We start from the raw sequence: 13,906 nt of genomic DNA on the forward strand, positions 1-13,906 counted from the left end.
TCCAGATGGATGAGGAGTTCTCTAACTGTTTCCACCTGAATCACTGGGGGTGTATTCTGCGTAGCATCCCAGACTTCCAGATCAGGGTATAAAATGCCCTCAGGATAACTGATCTGCCTATTAAAGGCAGGTGTAAAGAAGGCTGGGGACCTCAGACTTCTCCTTATCCCCAGTGGTCATGTTCCCCGCTGCATCAAGTAAAGGATGGAAATTCTCCTTGGTTCTTCTCTTCCCGTTGATATATTTGTAAAAGGATTTCTTATTCTTTTTACTGCAGTGGCCAATCTGAGTTCAAGTTTGCCTTTTGCCCTCCTTACTTCCACCCTGCATACCTTAGCAACTTCCTTGTAATCTCCCCAAGTAGCCTGTCCCTTCTTCCAGAGGACATAGAATCTCTTTTTCTTCCAGAGTCTCAACAGTAGTTCCCAGTTCATCCACACCAGTTTTCTTCCCCTACAGCTTGCCTTACAGCATTCAGGAACAGCCTGTTCTTGTGCCTTTAAGATTTCCATCTTGAGGGCTTCCTGGATTCCTGGACCCCTTTACCCTTAAGGAGCAACTCCCAAGGAACCTGTGCTATTAGCATCCTGAACAGGCCAAAGTCCATCCTCTTGAAGTTCAAGATAGTAGTTTTGCTAGTCACCCTTCTGACATCTCCAAGAATAGAGAATTCTACAATTTCATGGTCGCTCTGCCCAAGACAATCCCCAACCTTCACATCTCCCCCCAGTCCTTCACTGTTAGTGAAGAGCAGGTCTAGTAGGACATCACCCCCGGTAGGCTCTCCTGAAGCTATCTTCCACACACTCTAGAAACCTCTTGGACTGCTTCCTCTGTGCTGTATTATATTTCCAACATATATCAGGGAAGTTGAAGTCACGCACGAGAATGAGCGCTGGTGATCACACAACTTCTGCAGGCTGCTCATAGAATGCCTCGTCCTTCTCTTCAACCTGATCAGGCAGTCTATAACAGACCCCTACCAAGATGTCGCCCCTACAGGCCTTCCCCCTGATCCTTACCCACCAACACTCAATTTTATCATTCCCAACCCTAAACTCTTCAAAATCAAAACACTCTTTGATATAAAGGACCGCACCACCACCCTTCCTCTTTGTCTATCCCTTCGGAAGACCTTGTAACTATCCATCACAGCACTCCAGTCATGGGAGTGGTCCCACCATGTTTCACTAATAGCAACTAGGTCATAGTTAGCCTGCCGCACAATCACTTCCAGCTCCTCCTGCTTGTTGCCCATGCTGCGTGCATTGGTGTAGATGCACTTCAGCCGAGTTGTCTGTCTCACCCCCAGCTCAAGCATCACACCCCTAGGCTCATCTCTTGTGAGGCCTGTTTTGTCCCCTTCCCCTGTCATAGCTAGTTTAAAGCTCTTTGATAAGCTCTGCTAGCTGCTGCGCTAGGATGTTTCCCCCTTTGAGATAGGTGGGTTCCATGGATGGACAACAGGCCAGTAAACCGCCCTATGATCAAAGAACCCAAAGCTTCTGCCTCGACACCACCCTGTGTCCCTCACTGCCCCTGAAGGTGTAGAACAAAAGATCACTTGTGCTCCCACTCCATGAACTAAACGCCCTAAACACCTGAAATCTGTTTTCATAGTTTGTAGGCTTCTCTGGGCTATTTCATCATTGCCCATCTAAACTATGAGTAATGGAAAGTAATCAGTAGACATAAGCAGCTCTGGGAATTTTCTAGTTATGTCCCTGACCTGGGCCCCAGAAAGGCAGCACACTTCCTGATGGCTTGGGTCCGGTCTGCATATGGGACCCTCCATTCCTCTGAGAAGGGAGTCACCCACCACGACCACCCTTCTTTCTTTCCTGACAGAGGCAGTCTCAAGGCATGGGGGTGACCACCTTGGCTTAGGCCCCTCCTAGGCAGATCCTCCATCGCCTCCCCACTCACCTCCCCTTCAATTTCCAGCATCTTAAACCTGTTGCTTAGTGGAAGCTGGGGAAGTGGGGTAGGCAGGCAGGGGGGGCTCCCATTATGCTGAGCTGGGACTCTTTTCCAACCCTTCTCATCTGTTGGGTCTGTCCGATTGTGACAGGGCAAGGGGTCAACCACTTTTCTGAGGACATCACCCTGGCACCCTTCCTTGTGTCATTCCACTAGTCCATTACCCGCTCTCACACTGTGGTGGTCCTTAGTCTCTCCACCTCCTTCTTGAACTCTACCACCAGGCTGAGCAGCTCATCCACCTGCTCACACCTCACACAGGGGGAATCCCTGCCACCTTCCCCAGTCAGCAGCAGGCCCAGGCACTTCTTGCAGCTGGAGACCTTAAGAGCTGCATTTCTGGGCAGGCCCTCCCTATGGGTTGCCATGGTCTTCTTAGGATAAGCCCACTGTCTGGTGGAGACCATGTTTAGGCCTGCGGTCTCAGAGACTGCCAAGAGGAAAGCCTGTCGCCTGAGCAAGAAGGGACACTCCTTACCACTTGACCCACCTCCCACACCCACACCCACAGCTGCAGCACCCTATGGGCAGTGTGAGCTGTGCTTACTTGCTGAATCTCCCTGTTCTCAGTGGGCAGCAGCCACAGTTACTCATCTGCTCTGTTCTGCTAGCTTCCGCCTCCCTGATTGGTAGAGTGTTTAAACTGTGCTGCTAATGTGCTGGCTCCATCCCTGCTCTCTCAGCAGCCTGCCCACAAGCTGCCAGCCCCCCAGCACAGGTACAGCACTCCTGCTGGCTTCAAAAAAGCCTTAAATACAGCTTTTTTTTGTTGGCCTTTTTCATTCCATATCCCTCATTCAGTGTAGTTTTACTTGCTCCGAAGCTAGTTTCTGCAGCAAAATTATAAATAACCTGGATTTTTTTTTTCTCCTCTCTTCTATCTTGTATATACCTAGGCATTGATTTCAACATCTGTTCTTTTGCTTCCACAGAGTATTGAATCAATTAAATTATATTTTTCAGGAAAACTTACTATAGCTTGGTAATAAAGTCACTCCATTAGCACTGCTGGCATGTCACATTTGTAGCACAGTCATGCAGATACTTGTTTAAATTTTAATGCGATTGTATGTATAAATAAATTCAAGTATATACTACAATGTCTTGTAGAAATAATATAATAAAGGCAGGAAAAGGGCAGAATTTGTTCTAATAATTTGTTTGTTTTTTGTCCTTTATTTACAAACAGCTTAGCAATGCTAGTGGATCCATTATTTGGCACCTAAGACAGGCTCATGCTGAGAAATACCTGTACATCCTTGTCAATGTATACATAAATAGACCTAGGTGGGGATCTACTGTATCTTCTAAGTTCTCCAAATTCATCTTTGTGTAAATAATTCTAGGGAAGTTTTGTTTATTTGTTTGTGTTATGGTTTTTTTTTTGGTTTTTTTTTTGGGGGGGGGGGAAAGGGGGTGGGTTAGAGGAAGAGGAGGAGGAAGGAAGGTAGTGTGGGGTAGTTAATTAAAATTTATATCAGTTCAAGCAGGAAAGAAAGTGGGAGTGTGACTGCTACATTATACTTCCTCATTCATCTGCAGAGTAAGGTTTTGAGATTCAGATCCCATTTTAATGGATGTAGTCATGGAATCATAGATCACAGAACCTGGATCACAGACCTAATATCTTCATTATTATAACTAAAATATCTCAGAACAGAGCTAACCACACTGGATGCATATATTTTGGTTATACAGTAAGTCTGATACAAAATCTTTACAGTTGATTATATACATTAAATAAACTACACAAAAATATTCTTTCAGTTAAATTATAATACAACAATTACTGAATATAACGTGTCATAATCTTATACATGCAGAGCTAAGAAGGTTCAAGACCAAAGCTTGAGTTGATTAAAATCCAAGCTGGGACCCTTTTCTTCCCTATCAGGAATAACCTAATTACCTATCTGTTATGATGGGAACAAAGGATTGAAAAAAACTTAAGAGGAATGACAGTTTCCCTGTCAATTTATGCTTGGATGGAGTTGGCCTACCCCACAACAGCCCATACAGTGCACTTGTAGCTAGAACAGTGTTGTTATTGTAGCAATATTTTGTCTATTGCTTTGCAGCGCTGGCATAGCACTCTAAAGACAGTGGGCTTAGGGTGGAAAAGTGATGGCCATTTGGCACTGTTGTCGTAGGCGCTAACGAGATATCGGGCTGTGATGTGAAAGGATCCCCTGCTGTGTTGTAGTAGGCGATAACGGGGTATCGGGGTATCGGGTTGTGACGCGATAGGACCTCCCCCGCTCTGTGAGTAACGTGTGAGTAACACGTGACGCATGCTTAAGGGGCTTAGGTGATAGGGATGTGTATTTAAGGGGTTGTTGTGCCTTAATAAATTGCCATTTACTTCATTGACATCATATTGGTGTCAATGTTGCTATGGCCCTAGCGAATGCAGATTGCTAGCCCCTAGGCAGTGCGGCCTTTGACACGGTGGTTGCCGGAGGTAACAGGCACAGTCAGGACAGCTTACCCAAAATGACCAAAGGGATATTCCATACTATATGACAGTCAACAACAAAGCTGGAGAAGGGAAAGAGGGAGGGCAAACTCATGTTTTGAAAGCATTTAGTTTCCTGAACAACTACTGTGTATTGATGCCCTGCTTCCTGAGACATGGCCAAGCATTGTTTGCTGATGTGAAATAGCAAATAATTATTTTCTCCCTTTACTTCCATGTGTTCTTTGCTTAGTTTAGTTATTATTGTTGTTTATTCCTTTCATTAAACCATTCTTAACTTTTGAGTCCTCTTTTCATTGTGTTTTCTCCTCATGTTCTTTTGAGGTGGGGTAGTGAGAGAGTGGTGTGACAGAATTTAGTTAGTTGTCATTATGAGATCACCATAAACATTTTGTCAAAAATACCTGAAAAATGTTTAGGTACTCATTCAGTTAGAAGGAAAAAGGCTAGATGGTGCTATAGAACTATCACAGTTTTGTAAGTACACAAAAATATTTTTGCTTTTACTCATAGGTAAAAGTTGATACAGAAGGTAATAACTGTTAGTCCCTAATTGTAAGAACCCTAGTATTTTAATTGAGGGTTAGAATACTAAAAGCTACAAAAAGTCCCGATCCTCCAGTAAGTTACCTGAGTGGAAAGAATCATAAAATCATAGAATCATAGAATGGCTTATGTTGAAAAGGACCGCAATGATCATCTAGTCTCAACCTGCCCTGCCATGGGAAGAGTGACCAACCACTAGACCAGGCTGCCCAGAGTCACATCCAGCCTGGCCTTGAATGCCTTCAGCAAAGCAATAGACAAAATATTGCTACAATAACAACACTTTTCTATCTACAGCCTCCTTGGGCAACCTGTTCCAGTGCGTCAACACCCTCTGTGTGAACCAGCTGAACATTTAGGAGAATGAAGAAAAAGGAACAACAGAAAATAATTTCCCACTTTAACATCCCCAGGAAATAGCACAAGAACCTGACAAATAGCACTAAAATGTTCCACCTGATTCCATGCCTAATGGGGTGGAGGGAGCCATGGACCCCTATCCCAGGAGAGAGGGAAGAGGAATAGAGAAAAGGCAAGGAGATGGGCCTAAAAACAAAAAACAGCAATGAAATAAGGGAGAAAAATAATTTACTGAATATGATAGCGGAATGTGAGATTATTCAATATAATACAGTAATTGGAATTGAAGCTAATAAATTAAATAAAATGAGAGAGGGAGTGTCCAAAACTGATGGTCTTTCTCTAATGCTGAAGGGGAGACGGCTAGAGAGTACACATCACAGAGACAAACAATAAGAGGATCTTGTGACTCCCAAGCAATTTTATCTTTCCCTCTAAACAGAAAACAGAAACGGAGCAGTAAAAGTCTTCTGGGAGATGTAGTTCTCTTCTGAGAACCAGATACCCACAAAATATCAACAATCTGTGGAAATGGAGCATTAACTCTTTAACTCCCAGTGCTCTACATGATGTTATAATGTGAAATACCAATAACAGAAATCATAAAACATGACAGATACATTCATCTTGTAATGTCTGGAATTGCTTGAAGCAGTTGGAAGAGGGTAATAGGAAAAGGAGAAAAGGTCAGTAGTATCTTCTCTCTTCCTGAGGTTTTTGGGTAGATAACTGTTGAAGGAAACTTCAGGGGAGAAAAGGGCTTCTATCCTGTCCATCTCAGAGCCTTTTCTAGATGCAGCCACTTGCTCTTGTAAATAACTGGATGTCCTGATAATACACTGGGAATGAGTGGACTTTGATGGCTTTCATTATTCCCTTGACTGCACAATAGCAGCACAAACAACTCTAGTAAGAATTAGGTTCTACATCCTGAAGCAGTTGCAGCGATGAACGCTTTTCACTTGTCTCTTGCAATAGCTCCAATTTCACGTAACATTCCTCATCCATCAAGTCTACAGTTTGGTACTGGAAAATGAGTATGCTGGAAAGAAAATGACACAGAAGACAATCAAGACGCAGCTAAGAAAAAAGTAAAATTCACTTTAAAAGGATGGTTCTTTGATGACAAATTTATATTGAAAATATTTTGGAAAGAAAATATATAACAAAAGATGGGTCATATAAAGAATTAAAAACAGTTAAACTAGGATTCTTTGAAAAAAGTATGATTTATACATATTACAGGTTGTAATTAAAGTATACTAGAATACCTAGGGAGAAGTTATATATGAAAACACATGCATAAAAACATAAAACAAAATAGAAAAAAAAAAAACAAAAAAACAAAAAAACAAAACCAAGAAACTCTCAAAGAAAATTACAGGAAAGAAAAAAAAAAGTAACCATTTCAACCATCTGGAAGTCTGACTGTTGATATGTGCTACAGCTAGACATCACTGTGAATGCTGTGCCTTTGTTTTTTATTTTTTTATTTCTTGATGTATACAAGCAAAAATTATCATTTATTCTATACATATGCAGCCTCAGAAAAATTAGCAAAAAAAATGCTAGTTTCAAAACTTGATAAGTTTGAGTGAGTTTGAATAAGAAGTTGCATTGACACATTTTTTCTTTTTACAAGTCTTACTAAATTACAAAGAACTCTCCACAGTAATTGAATGCAGTTATCTAGTTAATGCATAAAGCTATTTAATGAATAAAGAAGATTTTTAATACAACTGGAATAACATCTAAGAATGGCATTTCAAAATAAATGAAACTAAGTTCTTATGAAATGTTGAACATGCAAAGCAATAAGAAAAAGGATTTTTTTTCCTAATATACTCTTTTAAGCAGTGTAGTATGGTCATACTTCACTGAATTTATAATATTACATATTGTTCATTATTCATTAGTTATTAGTAAGAATTTAAATTTAAATGCTGAGTATATAAGACTATGGTATAAATATATACTTAGAAATATAGATATATAACTATAATGTAAATTTTAATATAAATATATGCTTAGAAATATTATGGAATAGATGTGTTCTTAACAATGGCTAAAGCAGTTACATTAAAAGCTTTTTGGTTTTATTTATGGTATAAATCTGTGTACTTTGAATATAGACTATGAAAATTACTCAAATGCATAGAAGCATCGTGTTTCATGTGTGTAGAAGAAAAGAAGTGTTGTTCTTTGCAGGTTAAGCTTTGGCCAGAAGCTTTTTTTGTTAGATTACTGAAATTAGAGAATTAGTCTACATTATGCAGAGGATGTTTGAGACAGTAATGTATTGTTATGGTCCATATGATCCTTTTTTTTCTTTTTGGTGAGATCCAGGTGATGAAAAACAACACTTAAGGCATTTCTGTATACTCAGGTGCTGTTACTGAGATCCCTGAGAATTTATCAAGAAGAAAAAGCAGTTCAGCTTTAGGTATGGAAAGTAACTAAGCTGTATCAAAATTCTGCAGTGCTGCTCCCAAGTCATTCTTGTCATGGGAACACATCACATCTTTCTTGCATATTTGCCAGAGTTTCTTTCTGAAGCAAAAGACTGTGTGCACTTCAGAACATTCACATGCTTAGAATCTCATTTTAACCTAAAATAATGTTACTGTCAGTGTGCATAGAAAGAGCAGAAAAATGAGAAGTGTTCCCTGGTAGCTGGAGTCATGAATATCTTTCTAAGTGGTGAGTTAAATGGTATAAAAATGCCAAGTTATTAAATAGCTGTCCTGTTTTTTCAAGAATTGGACACTGAAGACAATATGATTTTCTTGATCATCAGAATCTTTGGAATTCAGGTACCTGTACACAACTGATAATGCATAATTGAGTTGAACTGAATTATAAATTAATTCATAATATTTGTTGGGAATATCCATTTAATTAAAAGAAGGAAAATCGGAAAGTTTTTTAAAAACTTGTTTTTTCTTCTTGTTCTGCTGCAGTAAATGTAATTGACTGGGAACTAGTGTTTTGCATTGAGAATGATGCTTTCTTGGATATTTAAGAAGAGAAATAGATCTGTTGTATCTAGGCAACTGTTATCATAAGGCTGCTAGAACACTAGCAAGAAAACAGGACTTAGAATAGGTAAAAAATTATTGTGTAGAAAATTGTACATAATCTTCCAGATAAGAGTGTAAAGAAGCAATTTATTTATTTTATTGAACAGAAAACATAGAAATAACTGAGTATTGATGAAAAGGGATTGATAATGTTGTTATTTTTTTTAAGTAGTCCTCCAGAAAGAAAGATTCACAGAATAGAATCTTAAGTTAGGTAGATTTTATTTTGAATTAAAATGAAAATTTGCAAACATGGAGGTAATTTATTATCTGAAAAGCTGTTTAAGTCGAAACTCATCTTTTTATAAGACTGAGATTTAGAAAGAGAAGTAAATAAATAGGAAATCTTTTTAAAGCATAATATTGAATTGTTCTTTTGGGAGATTTTTAGAGGCTTAGTGGTAATGTCTTTGAATTTATGGAGATTTTTGGAGGAAAGAATAAATTCCATGTTAACCTCAGAGATGTTGATATATATATTTACCTTATTGCTTTCTTCCAATATCTGAAAGGTGCTTTCAGCGGGAGCAGGGTTGGTCTCCTCACTGGTGACAGGTGACAGGACGAGGGGAAATGGCCTCAAGTTACGCCAGGGTAAGTTTAGTTTGAATATCAGAAAACACTTCTTTACAGAAAGGATTGTTAAGTACTGGAATAGGCATTCCAGGGAGGTGGTTGAGTCACCATCCTGGATGTGTTTAAAAGCTATTTCGATGTGGTGCTCAGGGACACAGTTTAGTGGAGGGTTGTTAGAGTTAGGTTAGTATGGTTAGGTCGTGATTGGACTTGATGATCTTTAAGGTCACAGAATCACAGAATCGTAGGGGTTGAAAGGGACCTCCAGAGATCATCGAGTCCAACCCCCCTGCCAAAGCAGGTTCCCTACACCAGGTTGGACAAGTAGGTGTCCAGGCGGGTCTTGAATATCTCCAGAGAAGGAGACTCCACAACCTCCCTGGGCAGCCTGTTCCAGTGCTCCATCACCCTCACCGTAAAGAAATTCTTGTGCACATTTGTGCAGAACTTCCTATGCTCCAGTTTATGTCTGTTTCCCCTTGTCCTGTCTCCACACACTGCTGAAAACAGTCTGGCCTTGCCACTTTGCCCCCACACCATAGATATTTATAGACCTGGATCAGGTCCCCTCTCAGTCCTCTTTTCTCAAGGCTAAACAAACCCAGTTCATTTAGCCTTTCTTCATTGGAAGAAGCTCCAGGCCTTTCACCATCTTTGTGGCCCTCCACTGGACTCTTTCCAAGAGATCCCTGTCTTTTTTGTCCAGGGGAGCCCAGAACTTGTCACAGTACTCCAGATGAGGCCTTACCAGGGCAGAGTAGAGGAAGAGGATCACCTCCCTTGACCTGCTGGCCACTCTCTTTTTAACGCACCCCAGAATGCCATTGGCCTTTTTGGCCACAAGGGCACACTGCTGGCTCATGGCCAACCTGTCGTCCACCAGGACACCCAGGTCCCTCTCTGCAGAGCTCCTCTCCAGCAGGTCATCCCTCCAACCTGTACTGGTGCATGCGATTATTCCTCCCTAGATGCAAGACTCTTCACTTGCTTTTGTTAAACCTCATCTGGTTTCTTACTGCCCAGCTCTCCGGGTCTTGCTGAATGGCAGCACAGCCTTCAGGAGTGTCAGCCAATCCTCCCAACTTCGTATCATCAGCAAACTTGCTGAGCGTGGCCACTATTCCCTCATCAAGATCATTGATGAAAATGTTGAACAAGACCAGACCCAGCACCGACCCCTCAGGAACACCGCTGGTTTCAGGTCTCCAACCGGACTCTGCACCACCAACGACGACCCTCTATGCTCTGCCAGTCAGCCAAGTCTTTACCAACCTGAGTGGTTCTATCATTCTATTATTCTATATAAGTCTCCATTAACTTCTGTGGAATAATTAAAGTTCATGTTTTCTAGTATCAATCAAAAAGTATTTAACAATTCCTACTTTGTCAAAATTAATTTGACTACTACCTAATTCCTGAACCATGAGGTGCTGCCAAAAGTTAAATACAGTTGGTAGAATAATACACTGAGATAACACTATGGATCTTTTCTTGTTATGTGCCTATCTGGTGTATTCTTCAACAATTCTTCTGATTACAGGTTTTCAGGTTTGTCCATTACCCAATTTATAATGCATAAGAGGAAAGCAGTCACTCTGTAACCTTGAACTATAAGAAATTTAACTGAGCAATAAATTGTGGAATAATTTAGAGGGGAAAATGTGTGCTTGCTCCTCATGAGACTGATTTTTAATTAGTCACTTACAAAAATCCTTCTTAATTCAGATGTCATGAATACCAAATAACCTTACTTGGCCTCACTTCTTTTATTTATGCACCTTATTCTGTAGTGAATTCATCCAGTGATGGCTTCAGGCACGGAGAATTTTAGGTAGTTATTGAGAGCAGCAGACTGCTAGGGTAATGAACACAGTACTGTTCTGAACTTGCCCTGTGCAAAAGCCTTGAAAAAGAAATTGCAGTTGCTGCTCATGAAAGTGTGGGACTGAACAGTGGCTGTTACTGTTGAAAAAAGCCAGGAGAAAAGAAAGAAAGAAGGAGGGTGAGGAACTTTCTGCTTTATTCCTACTGACACCCCTTACACAATCCTGCTCTTCAGGAGTCTGCCTTTTCACCACCTCTTTTCTCTGTTTCTGTGTGTGAATAATTTTTTTTTTTTTCCATTCCTTTTCTATCTCAGTCCTCCTTGTGCAGCAAAATTTGCTTTTATTACACAGCAGACAAGCTTTGAGTTGACTCTACCTTAGCTGTTCTTTCATCTGTAGAAATCAGCTTTATGTGAGTGACTTGATCTGGCCTAGATTTCCATTTCTTGCTACTTTAATTATCTATCTTATAAAGTAACTAGCAGGCTGTGAACTGACCACTGTAAGGGGAGAGCAAGACTTGAATTTATAATGGATCATTGAGTGAAAGTATTAGCACATTTCTTTCCAGTCAGAAAACAAACAAAAAACCACCCAAACACATAGGTGGGAAATTGCTAAGAAAAACATAATTATGCCACTGTGTGCATAATGTATACCCAGACCTTGACTGCTCTTCTCTCTGATTCCCCTTATTTCAAAGGATAGGAAATTCCCATTATTTCAAAAGAAAGGGAAAATGAAAATGTATTGGAAAACTTATGAAACACTGTTTCTCCTATAAATGTATGGATACGTATCCTGCCACTGAAAAGAGTGGGATAGATAACTTATTTAGAAGATAGTTCTCTGGGTCAGTCTGTATAATCTGTACATTACGTTGATGGATATGTATTGATAGCTTTCTAAAATAAAGAAGATGGAATTGAATGCATCTCTGTGAAGTGTATTTGCAAATGCTGATGGGTTTTTTTTTAGTACAATATATAAATATTGATCTGGGCTACAGCCAATCTTTCAAATTCTTGGCATTTCATCACAAACTCTGTTAACTGGCCTGCTTTCTAAAGCTTTACTGAAATCCAACTGCTGTCACTATTTTTCTTGTGATATAGAAGAACCAGTGTAAGCATATGTAGAATATGCTGGAACACCTGCCACTCCCAACACTACCCACACATGACAGAAGTGTAGTGCAGAAAACTATAATTTAGATGGCTTATTCAAACTAAACAGATACTATTTATGTACCTTGCTGTCCATACTAAAAAAAATAAAAACAAAAAACTACACACACACACACACACACACACTCAAAAAGCCAAACCAGCTTTCTGTTTTTTGTCTAGGTTCCTTATTGCTGCATCTCTTTTCTGAAATTTCCTGGAGCTTCAGTACAGAATTAATATCAGCTTGAATGTTCACGTTTACTCTCACAAATTTGGGGCACCCAAGTACAGAGGGGAGGAGAAAGGGACTGATGTTCTCTTGATAAACTAATTCATAGTGTATTTATTTTTACATCTTACATCACAGCAGTAAAATGTGGGAGATAAGATAATGAAATACCTGTACTATATAAATATATTTTTTAATTTCTCATGAAAACAACTACACTGAAGGATGTGTGGAAGCAAATATTCCAGCTTCTGTTTTGATGCTTTTTATTATAAGGAACACTGTTTATTTTGGCTATTATACAAGTGGTTGTATTTATTAAGCTCTGCCAGTAGGGCTCTCCCTTGTGTTATATTTGAATTCAATCAGATCATTTTCATTTTAAGTATTTAGCCTTCATTTCTCTCCAGTTTTAACTCCAAAATGATAGACCACTAGTTCTATCTGTAAAATCTGTTAGCCATAGGATTAGAGTGCCTTTATACCCAGAGATCTAATAAAAAAAGTTTCTATTCTGTTTCCTTTCTATGTAATTTGATTTCTCTCAGTGAAGGTGTGCATATATCAAACACTTTTAACTGTAGTATTGCTTAGAAAATTTGAATAGAGAGCCAAAACAGTCAAATTTGATTATTTGCCACTCAATCTCAAGTTCTTAATGCATATATCGAAGAGGTGGAGGTGATCTTGACTGCTCCAGTTTCCACATCTACGTCAGGATAGAGAGATGTTCTGTCTCTACTCTGTGCTGGGACAAAATTCAGGCTGTTCTGTCTCTACTCTGTGCTGGGACAAAATTCAGGCACAGAGCATTATTCCATGTGGTCTGTTTCCTGTAGAAAAGAAACCTAAGACAGTATATTTGTCCTGCAGGAATTAAGGCTATATGGATAACAAAATGATACCTATATTCAGTTTAAAGCAAACAATTTAGACTCTGAAAAGGATCAAGGATCTTCCTTTCAATTGAGTAGTAACTGCTGCACTGTACATATGCTTGCTTAGTAAGTTAATAAGATTTTAATATTTTTTTTCAAATATTCAGTGCCCCCACTGCTGAAGATATACCTGTGTATGTCTGTGTAGTAATTTTGTTTTAATAACGGGAAATAAATAATATAAGAATATTATTATTTTTTTAAAACAAAGACAATCCACATAAGTAACTTAAAATACCCAATGTGGATATATGTCTTTTTTTTTTTTTTTTTTTTTTTAAGAAAGAAATGAAAAGAAATATGTTTCCTGTTCATTTCCTAGTTTGCAATTATACTGAGGCCCCTAAAAATCTTAAAATAGAATGGATTCAAAGGATGTGAACATCCAAGCAATAGTTTGGAAATTAGATGCCTAAATATAGATGTAGTTGGTTTTCGAACTATAAGACTGCAAACTTACATATAGCTAAATGTTCACTCTATATCATAGCAACCAGTGTTCCAACATTCAGCTCATCTAATTTTGATTTATGAATAAGATTAAAATGTGATTCAGTTGAAAGAAACAGAGGCTCCCCACTGCAGACCAGATTCTCTTTAAAAAGAAGTTTGCTGCCTCTTGAGGGCTTAGATCAAGGTCTTCACCAGTAACTTTAAGAGCTTAGTACAACTTTCATATTATTACCTATTCCTGCTCTTTCATTGAGTAACAATATTTTCCATCAA

At 39.2% G+C, this 13,906-nt stretch overlaps 1 long non-coding RNA gene across 2 annotated transcripts in view; it reads left to right on the forward strand.

The window, feature by feature from the left end:
- LOC149920142 (uncharacterized) overlaps window positions 1-11,754 on the forward strand; it is a 28,127-nt gene extending 16,373 nt beyond the window's left edge. Inside the window, exons 1-3 of one of the 2 annotated variants that reach the window (XR_016467266.1) lie at window positions 8,120-8,175; window positions 8,955-9,036; window positions 10,042-11,754. This is a non-coding gene — a long non-coding RNA (uncharacterized LOC149920142). Of the gene's footprint in view, window positions 1-8,119; window positions 8,176-8,954; window positions 9,037-10,041 lie in introns of those variants that run through there. The other variant, XR_016467231.1, reaches the window with a different exon arrangement.
- The last annotated feature ends 2,152 nt before the right edge of the window (window positions 11,755-13,906 follow it).

Source organism: Phasianus colchicus, chromosome 1 (assembly GCF_987193195.1).
Source record: "Phasianus colchicus chromosome 1, bPhaCol1.hap1.1, whole genome shotgun sequence".
Classification (NCBI taxonomy): Eukaryota; Metazoa; Chordata; class Aves; order Galliformes; family Phasianidae; genus Phasianus; species Phasianus colchicus.